Here is a 10100-nt window from a genome sequence, read left to right as displayed (position 1 = left end):
ACATGATCATGCCTAGATATTCTCATAACTATGCTCAATTCTGTCAATTGCTCAACAGTAATTTGTTCACCCATCGTAGAATACTTATGCTCTTGAGAGAAGCCACTAGTGAAACCTATGGCGCCCGGGTCTATTCTCATCATATCAATCTCCATCACTTTAATCTTGCTTTGCTTTTTTACTTTGCCTTTTACTTTTCACTTTGCATCTCTATACCAAAAATACCAAAAATATTATATCTATCAGATCTCGCTCTCGTAAGTGACCGTGAAGGGATTGACAACCCCTAATCGCGTTGGTTGCAATTAGCTATCGTTTTGTGCAGGTACGAGGGACTTGAGCGTGGCCTCCTACTGGATTGATACCTTGGTTCTCAAAAACTGAGGGAAATACTTACGCTACTCTGCTGCATCATCCTTTCCTCTTCGGGGAAATCCAAAGCAAGCTCAAGAGGTAGCATTATCTTGGTATAGATTTCACCTAAAGCCTTCCCTAAGGAATGTTTCTATTGTGGTGCTTATCTATAATCCTAGTTTCCTCCTATTCTCGCAATGAAATAAGTTTTCATCTCTTCGTTGCTCTCAAGCAAGCAATTGATTCCGTTAGTGGTAGAATTTCACCTTAGTTTTGAGATGTTTTCCATAAACCCACTACAAGCTTATTCATTTCATTGTTGGTTTTTCCAAAAACTCCATTTTAACCTTCTTGGAAGGGTGCTTTCCTAGTTCATTGGTGGCAGAAGCTGACTTTTTCTTCTCCTTTTTGTGATTCCAATGATATATCTTCTATTCTTCCTTCCGGAGGCATTGTGATGTTGGTCTCTTTGCTCATCATCTCAAATTATGAGGGTCATTTTCTTTTCGTGCTTACCCATTTAACCGGAGTGTTGTATCATCTCTGCTCAAGTTCTTTTCATCTTATCAAGTCTTGCATCTCTTTTCAGTCGGAGTGCTGCCCAAATTATATCATTCTTATTCCTTCTCCATCTCGTTTCAACCGGAGTGCTCGCATGTACTTCTTGGCCATTGCAACCCTTTTTCTTATGCCTTTCAACCTACAAGGTTCTAGTAATGTTCCTTGTTCCTCTTTTCTAACGGAGTGTTTTCAACTTTGTTCATCTTTGTTGTATTCTTTCTTTCAATTTGTTCAATCTCTCAAGGTTAGTGGTTTCACTCGTTTGTCCAAGAAGCAACTTAGTTTACCTCTCCTCTTCCTTTTCTGCTTCTCTCCGATGCCATCCTAGATCTCGGGACGAGATCCTCCTGTAGTGGTGGAGTGTTGTGACGCCCCGAGTCCGATGCGCCAGGTGTCTTCCAGTTATTCATTGTTGTTGCCTTGTCATTGCTTGCGTGTTGCATCTTGCCATGTCATCATCCACATTGCATCATCATGTTTTCAAAACTTGCATCCGTCCGGGTCTCCCAGTTCTTTCCGTTGTCCGTTCTGAGCCCAGACACACTTGCATGCACCCGCGTCATGTCCGAAATAGTATTTTATAAGTGGCCGGAAAATGTTCTCGGAATGGGATGAAAGTTTGCATGCGGTGTTATTATGTTGTCAGTAGGTTCCCTGCCAAGTTTCATCGCATTCGGAGTTCTTTTGATGCCCCAACGAATAACTATAGCGGCACCGCTGCCGGTCATACGTCGGGTGTTTTCGGTCTCCGGAAACCGTTGCCGGGCTGCTATTCTCTTCTCTCCTCTCAGCCCGAGGCCTTCTGCACATCCACAATCAGACCACCTACTTATCCCCTCTGCTCCGGACCGTCGAATCGAGATCCGATACCCGAAAACAGATGAAAACCCCTCCTAACCCTAACCCTAACCTTCCCTATTTATAAACCCCTCTCTCCTTTTTTGGCCTCCTACATACCCCCTCCTCAATTTCCGTAGCCAGCCGCCGCTCCCTCCTCGATTTCAGCGCCGGTGCACTCCCACGTCGCCACTTGGTGCCACCACCGCCGTGCCCCGGCCTATCCCGCCGCACCACCTCGCGCACCAGCACCTCAGCAAGCCGCGGCCCACGCGAGCCCATCGGGCGCCGACCGCGTCGCCTCCCACTCCCTCGCTCCCGATCTGGATCGGGAGGAGCTGAGCTCCTTTGCCCCAGCGTCGCCCGACCTCCGGCAGCCGCGTCGGCGAGCTCAGCGCCGGACCCGTGTCCAGTCAGGCCAGTGCCCCGTCGCCGTCTCCTTCTCCTCTCCTTTTTCCATTCCTCTTGCTCTCCCGAGCTCATCTCTCTCTGCCTCCCGTTCTGCAGTTCGTCAGGGGAATGCTGGAGTTTGCCGCTGCCACCCCAAGTCGTCGTCGCCCCTCCTCCGGCTGGATCTGGACCCCTCTGCATCGGATCCACCCATTCCCACCAACTCGCCCCGGATCCGAGTCTTCATCGCTCGCCGGTGACGTGCATGGCGCCGCCGCGCCTCTGCTCGATCCCGCGTGTGTTCACCGGTGTGGTCGACCGCGTGGGCCCCGCAAGCCAAGGCCCATCTGCGACCTACTGCGTCCCAATCTAGCTCCGCCTCTCCCCTCGGCCCAGCTCCACTTTTGGCCTGATGGGCCGCAAGGTGAGCAGACCCCCTCCAGCCCCTTGTGCAGTGTTGGGCCAGCAGATTCGGCCTGACTCATGTTTTTTCCCCGCGAAGCGATTTACTAATTATTCCAGAGAGTGCAGTTTTATAGAAAAGTCCCCCTAGTTCATGCATTTAATAACTCACAAATGGTGCATCGGATTAAAATGATTTTTATATATGAAAAATGACTAGAATTTCATCTAGTTTCACAATATCCAACTTTCATGCATGTTTTAAATGTTTAAATTGCTGTTTGCATATATTTTGCTTAATTTCCATGCTAAAATGATTTATTCCATAACTAAATAACCGTAGCTCCAAATTAAATAAACTTTATATGTAAATGGGATATAAAAATGCCTAGTTTAATATGGAGCACCCATCTTGCATGTTTAACAACTCTAAAATATGCTTTAGGACAGAAAAGTACCAAATCTAAAATATGCACATGAGGATTTTCCGGACTTGTTGCTTGTTGTTCCGGCCTCATTTAAACTTGCCTAGATATGTAGTTTTATTATGCTTCACCAGTTGCCATGTTTAACAACATTTAATATTGTTGGGTACATAAACGAGAGTGAACTAAATGTTTGAATGTGGTCTTCCGTCAATATGCAACTCGTTGCATATTGAGCTCCACCCAATTTGTAGTATTGTTTGTGCACTTTGCCATGCCATGCCTCATTAAACCGGACATGCATCATACTTGGTTGTGCATCATGCCATGTTTATGTGATGGTTGTTTACTATGTTGCTTGCTTTTTTCTGGGTTGCTTCTCTCATTAGCTTCGGTTTCGTTCCAGAGTTGTGAGGATTCGTTCGACTACGTTGGTTCGTCTACTTCATGGACTCGTTCTTCTTCCTTGCAGGATCTTAGGCAAGATGACCATGCCCTCAAAATCACTTCTATCTTTGCTTGCTAGTTGTTCGCTCTATCGCTATGTCGCGCTACCTACCACTTGTTATATCATGCCTCCCATATTGCCATGTCAAGCCTCTAGCCCACCTTCCTAGCAAACCGTTTTTTGGTTATGTTACCGCTTTTGCTCAGACCCTCTTATAGCGTTGCTAGTTGCAGGTGAAGCTGAAGTTTGTTCCATGTTGGAACATGGTTATGTTGGGTTATCACAATATCTCTTATTTAATTAATGCATCTATATACTTGGTAAAGGGTGGAAGGCTCAGCCTTATGCCTGGTGTTTTGTTCCACTCTTGTCGCCCTAGTTTCCGTCATACCGGTGTTATGTTCCTTGATTTTGCGTTCCTTACGCGGTTGGGTGTTATGGGAACCCCTTGACAGTTCTCTTTGAATAAAACTCCCCCAGCAAGGCCCAACCTTGGTTTTACCATTTGCCTCACCACATCTTATACCTTTCCCTTGGGAGTAATTAACCCGATGGTCATCTTTATTTTAACCCCCCGGGCTAGTGCTTCTCTAAGTGTCGGTCCGAACCGAGCTGCCCGCAGGGCCACCTCGGGGAAACTTGAGGGCTGGTTTTACTCGTAGCTAGTCTCATCCGGTGTCGCCCTGAGAACGAGATACATGCGACTCCTATCGGGATTGTCAGCACATCAGGTGGCTTTGCTGGTCTTGTTTTACCATTGTCGAAATGTCTTGTAACCGGGATTCCGAGACTGATCGGGTCTTTCCGGGAGAAGGAATATCCTTCGTTGACCGTGAGAGCTTGTGATGGGCTAAGTTGGGACACCCCTGCAGGGTATAAACTTTCGAGAGCCGTGCCCGCGGTTATGTGGCAGATGGGAATTTCTTAATATCCGGTTGTAGAGAACTTGACACTTTACTTAATTAAAATGCATCAACCGTGTGTGTAGCCGTGATGGCCTCTTCCCGGCGGAGTCCGGGAAGTGAACACGGTCTTGTGTTATGCTTGTACGTAAGTAGTTTCAGGATCACTTCTTAATCACTTCTAGCTTCTCGACCGTTGCGTTGCTTCTCTTCTCGCTCTCATTTGCGTATGTTAGCCACCATATATGCTTAGTGCTTGCTGCAGCCCCACCTGATTACCTTACCCTACCCATAAGCTTAAATAGTATTGATATCGCGGGTGTGAGATTGTTGAGTCCTTGTGACTCATAGATACTTCCAACAGTTGCAGGTGCCGATGATACCAGTGCAGGTGGCGCAACCGCACTCAAGTGGGGGCTCGATGAAGATCTTAGTCGTTATTATGTGTCTTTTCCGGATGATTAGTAGTGGAGCCCAGTTGGGACGATCGGGGATCTAACATTTGGGGTTGTCTTCTTTTACGTTGGTTACGTAGTCGGACCTTGATTGTACTCTGGATGATGTATGTCTAACTTGTATTTGTGTGAAGTGGCGATTGTAAGCAAACTCGTTATCCCTTTCCTATTCAGTACATGGGATTGTGTGAAGATTACCCCACTTGCGTCTAAACCAACATGCGGCTATGCCTCTAAGTCATGCCCCGACACGTGGGAGATATAGCCGCATTGTGGGCGTTACTAGTTGGTAATGAGAGCCATCCCCGACTCAGGAGCCCCCTGCTTAATCGAATCGTTGACATTGTTGAGTCTAGAACAAAATGCTTTGAGTCTTAGAATTATATATATCGGAGAGTAGAATTCTTTTTACTCCGCGGTCCCTTTTTCGCTCCGGTGAGGCCTCCTGACGTACACGATGCGCGTGGGAAATGGTTCCAAAGTCGATGTGATCGCCGTCGTCACGCTACCTCTACATCTACCTTCAGGATTAGTTTTAGACCTGAATAATTGTTATTTGGTGCCAACGTTAAGCATGAACATTATATCTGGATCTTGTTTGATGCGAGACGGTTATACATTAAATAAGAGAATAATGGTTGTTCTATTTATTTGAACTAGCAGGGGTGACCCGCGCATTTGCGCGGCTAGATTTGTTATCACATTGTCAAATTTTAGGTCAACCAATACATTATACACCAAAAATAGCACGGCAATCTGAGTATTTTATATATTTTAGAGAAATTTCAAATGAGAATCAATTGAAATATTGATGGCTCATAAAAACATCGTGCACTTCCCTTCCACATTTCTTATCAATAGTGGTATTGTAGTTAGATTCTATTAGGAGACGCCATGCATCGAAATGCATCAACATATGGGTATTACTCTAATATTCTATGATGCTTGCCTATTAATGTTATGTATCCATATTCACCAAGATTTAGTAAAACATTATATGTATGTATGCATGCATGCATTCAAACATTATATGTATGTATGTATGCATGCATGCATGCATCCATGTATGTATGTATGTATGTATGTATGTATGTATGTATGTATTTTCTAGAACATTTTTTCATTTTGTCCCATCATCATAGCTTATTCTTACCGACTGAGGCAATGTCATGTTGGTACGAATTACAATTTTATTATATATATGAACATACTTTCATAGGAAATTTACTCCCTATATTCAATTAAAAAATGATTTTACGTATCTCAATCTAGCGCCAATATTTGGTATACTGAAATCAATTTTCTCTTTTGAAAAAAAAACCAATTTTCTTCTTTTGTCCATATATTATCATAGCCGTGTATGTTGACCATCTAAATAACCCATGCACATCCACATATACTTTTTAACACACATTTTAGTTTTAGGTTTAAGCTGGTATGTATAATTTTTTCATATAAAAGTGTAGTGTGTGTGTGTGTCTAATATATATGAAAAAACTTAAACAATACATTTACTATCGATCTAATCAATAAAAACGGATTGTGTGTATGTATCTAGTGCCATTATTTAATATTGATACCTCAAAAATAATAACAATAGTATATTGAAATCCATCAAGTTCTCTAAAAAAACTCCCTATATTCAATTAAAAAATGATTTTACGTATCTCAATCTAGCGCCAATATTTGGTATACTGAAATCAATTTTCGCGTTTGAAAAAAAACCAATTTTCTTCTTTTGTCCATATATTATCATACCCGTGTGTGTTGAATATCTAAATAACCCATGCACGTCCACATATACTTTTTAACACACATTTTAGTTTTAGGTTTAAGCTCATATGTATAATTTTTTCATATAAAAGTTTAGTGTGTGTGTGTCTAATCATATATATGAAAAAACTTAAACAATACATTTACTATCGACCTAATCAATAAAAACGAATTGTGTGTATGTATCTAGTATTCTAGTGACAGTATTTAGTATTGATCCCTAAAAAATAATAACAATAGTATATTGAAATCCATCAAGTCCTCTAAAAAATCAATTCATGGCTAGCTAACCTGGCTAGCAGCCACGTACCGACCAAACCTATTTAATTTCCTAACTGCTGACGTCATTAGCCACGTACCGACCAAACCTATTTAATTTCCTAACTGCTGACGTCATTGCATGCAGTACTACAACTCCTAGATGCAATCGTTGTACAACTCCTACATACAACCGGACTGTGCTCTTTTGTTTTAGTAGGACTGCGCTCCTTTTTTTAGGGCCTTTTTTTAATTGGATTGCCTTCTTTGCCACAACCGGATTGCACCAGATTTAGAAATCCATCACGACTTTGTGTATGTCAATGTGGCTTTACCTGGCACGTATCAGATCATGTTAAGTTTTTGCGTAACTTTTAGATCTTTTAATCTCAATCGTTAAAATTTAAATCAATGGATTATATAATTTTAACCTATGTGGATCAATATCTTGTCTCGTTTGACTCTTGTTTTAATTATATAATAGATAATATTTTTTATGGTCATGCACCCTTGATGAGTGGTCTATTTTTGCTAAATCTCGATAGTAGTGATACACATATTCATATTATTGAAGCCAAAAGATATAAGTTTAATAATTATTGTGCAACTTATTTGTGGCACTGCCATTTAGGTCATATTGGTGTAAAGCGCATGAAGAAACTCCATGCTGATGGACTTTTGGAATCACTTGATTATGAGTCACTTGATGCTTGCGAACCATGCCTCATGGGCAAGATGACTAAGACTCCGTTCTCCGGAATGATGGAACGAGCAACAGACTTATTGGAAATTATACATACTGATGTATGCGGTCCGATGAGTGTTGATGCTCGTGGCGGATATCGTTATTTTCTAACCTTCATAGATGATTTGCACAGATATGGGTATATCTACTTGATGAAACATAAGTCTAAAACATTTGAAAAGTTCAAAGAATTTCAGAGTGAAGTGAAAAATCATCGTAACAAGAAACATAAGTTTCTACGATCTGATCGTGGAGGAGAATATTTGAGTTATGAGTTTGGTCTTCATTTGAAACAATGCGGAATAGTTTCGCAACTCACGCCATCTGGAACACCACAGCGTAATGGTGTGACCGAATGTCATAACCGCACTTTATTAGATATGGTGCGATCTATGGTGTCTCTTACTGATTTACCGCTATCGTTTTGGGGTTATGCTTTAGAGACGGCTGCATTCACTTTAAATAGGGCACCATTGAAATCCTTTGAGACGACACCTTATGAACTATGGTTTGGCAAGAAACCCAAGTTATCGTTTCTTAAAGTTTGGGGCTGTGATGCTTATGTGAAAAAACTTCAACCTGATAAACTCGAACCCAAATCGGAGAAATGTGTCTTCATAGGATACCCAAAGGAGACTGTTGGGTACACCTTTTATCACAGAACCGGAGGCAAGATATTTGTTGCCAAGAATGGATCCTTTCTAGAGAAGGAGTTTCTCTTGAAAGAAGTGAGTGGGAGAAAAGTAGAACTTGATGAGGTAACTGTACCTGCTCCCTTATTGGAAAGTAGTTCATCACAGAAATCAGTTCCAGTGATTCCTACACCAGTAAGTGAGGAAGCTAATGATGATGATCATGAACCTTCTGATCAAGTTACTACCGAACCTCGTAGGCCAACCAGACTAAGATCCACACCAGAGTGGTACGGTAATCCTATTCTGGAGGTCATGTTACTTGACCATGAGGAATCTACGAACTATGAGGAAGCGATGATGAGCCCAGATTCCGCAAAATGGCTTGAGGCCATGAAATTTGAGATGGGATCCATGTATGAGAACAAAGTGTGGACTTTAGTTGACTTGCCCGATGATCGGCAAGCCATTGAGAATAAATGTATCTTCAAGAAGAAGACTGACGCTGACGGTAATGTTACTGTCTGCAAAGCTCGACTTGTTGCGAAAGATTTTCGACAAGTTCAAGGAGTTGACTACGATGAGACCTTCTCACCCGTAGCGATACTTAAGTCCGTCTCGGTAATGCTCATCACTATAAACCTTGCAAGCAATGTGACTAATGAGTTAGTTGTGGGATGATGCATTACAGAACGAGTAAAGGGACTTGCCGGTAACAAGATTGAACTAGGTATTGAGATACCGACGATCGAATCTCGGGCAAGTAACATACCGATGACAAAGGGAACAACGTATGTTGTTATGTGGTTTGAAAGATAAAGATCTTCATAGAATATGTAGGAACCAATATGAGCATCCAAGTTCCGCTATTGGTTATTAACCGGAAGTGAGTCTCGGTCATGTCTACATAGTTCTCGAACCCATAGGTCCGCACGCTTAACGTTCGATGACGATCGATATTATGAGTTTATATGTTTTGATGTACCGAAGGTAGTTTGGAGTCCCGGATGTGATCGCAGACATGATGAGGAGTCTCGAAATGGTCGACACATAAAGATCACTATATTGGAAGGCTATGTTTGGACATCGGAAGGGTTCCGAATGAGTTCGGGCATTTACCGGAGTACCGGGGGGGGGGGGGTGTTACCGGAACCCCTCGGGGAGTTATTGGGCCTTAATGGGCCTTAGTGGAGAGAGCGAGGGGCGGCTAGGGTAGGCCGCGCGCCCCCTCCCCCTTGGGTCCGAATTGGACTAGGGAAGGGGGGCGACGGCCCCTTTCCTTCTCCCTCTCTCCTCCTTCCCTCTTCTCCTACTCCAACTAGGGAAAGGGGGAATCCTACTCCCACCAGGAGTAAGACTCCCCCCTTGGGCGCGCCATGAGAGGGACGGCCCTCCCCTCCTCCACTCCTTTATGTACGGGGGAGGGGGCACCCCATAGACACACAAGTTGATTGTTTAGCCGTGTGCGGTGCCCCCCTCCATAGATTTCCACCTCGGTCATATCGTTGTAGAGCTTAGGCGAAGCCCTGCGTCGGTAACTTCATCATCACCGTCATCACGCCGTCGTGCTGACGAAACTCTCCCTCGACCATAGTTGGATCTAGAGTTCATGGGACGTCACCGAGCTGTACGTGTGCAGATCGCGGAGGTGCCGTACCTTCGGTGCTAGGATCGGTCGGATCGTGAAGACGTATGACTACATCAACCGCGTTGTCATAACGCTTCCGCTTACGGTCTACGAGGGTACATGGACAACACTCTCCCCTCTTGTTGCTATGCATCACCTAGATGGATCTTGCGTGTGCGTAGGATTTTTTTTGAAATTACTGTGTTCCCCAACAAACAAGAATTAACTTGCATAGGAAGGTAAAACAAGCATAACTTCAAGATTTTCAACACGGACAGGAAATTTGATATT

This window comes from Triticum aestivum, chromosome 7A (genome assembly GCF_018294505.1).
Source record: "Triticum aestivum cultivar Chinese Spring chromosome 7A, IWGSC CS RefSeq v2.1, whole genome shotgun sequence".
NCBI classification, from domain to species: domain Eukaryota; kingdom Viridiplantae; phylum Streptophyta; class Magnoliopsida; order Poales; family Poaceae; genus Triticum; species Triticum aestivum.
Note: the sequence above shows the minus strand (reverse complement) of the source record.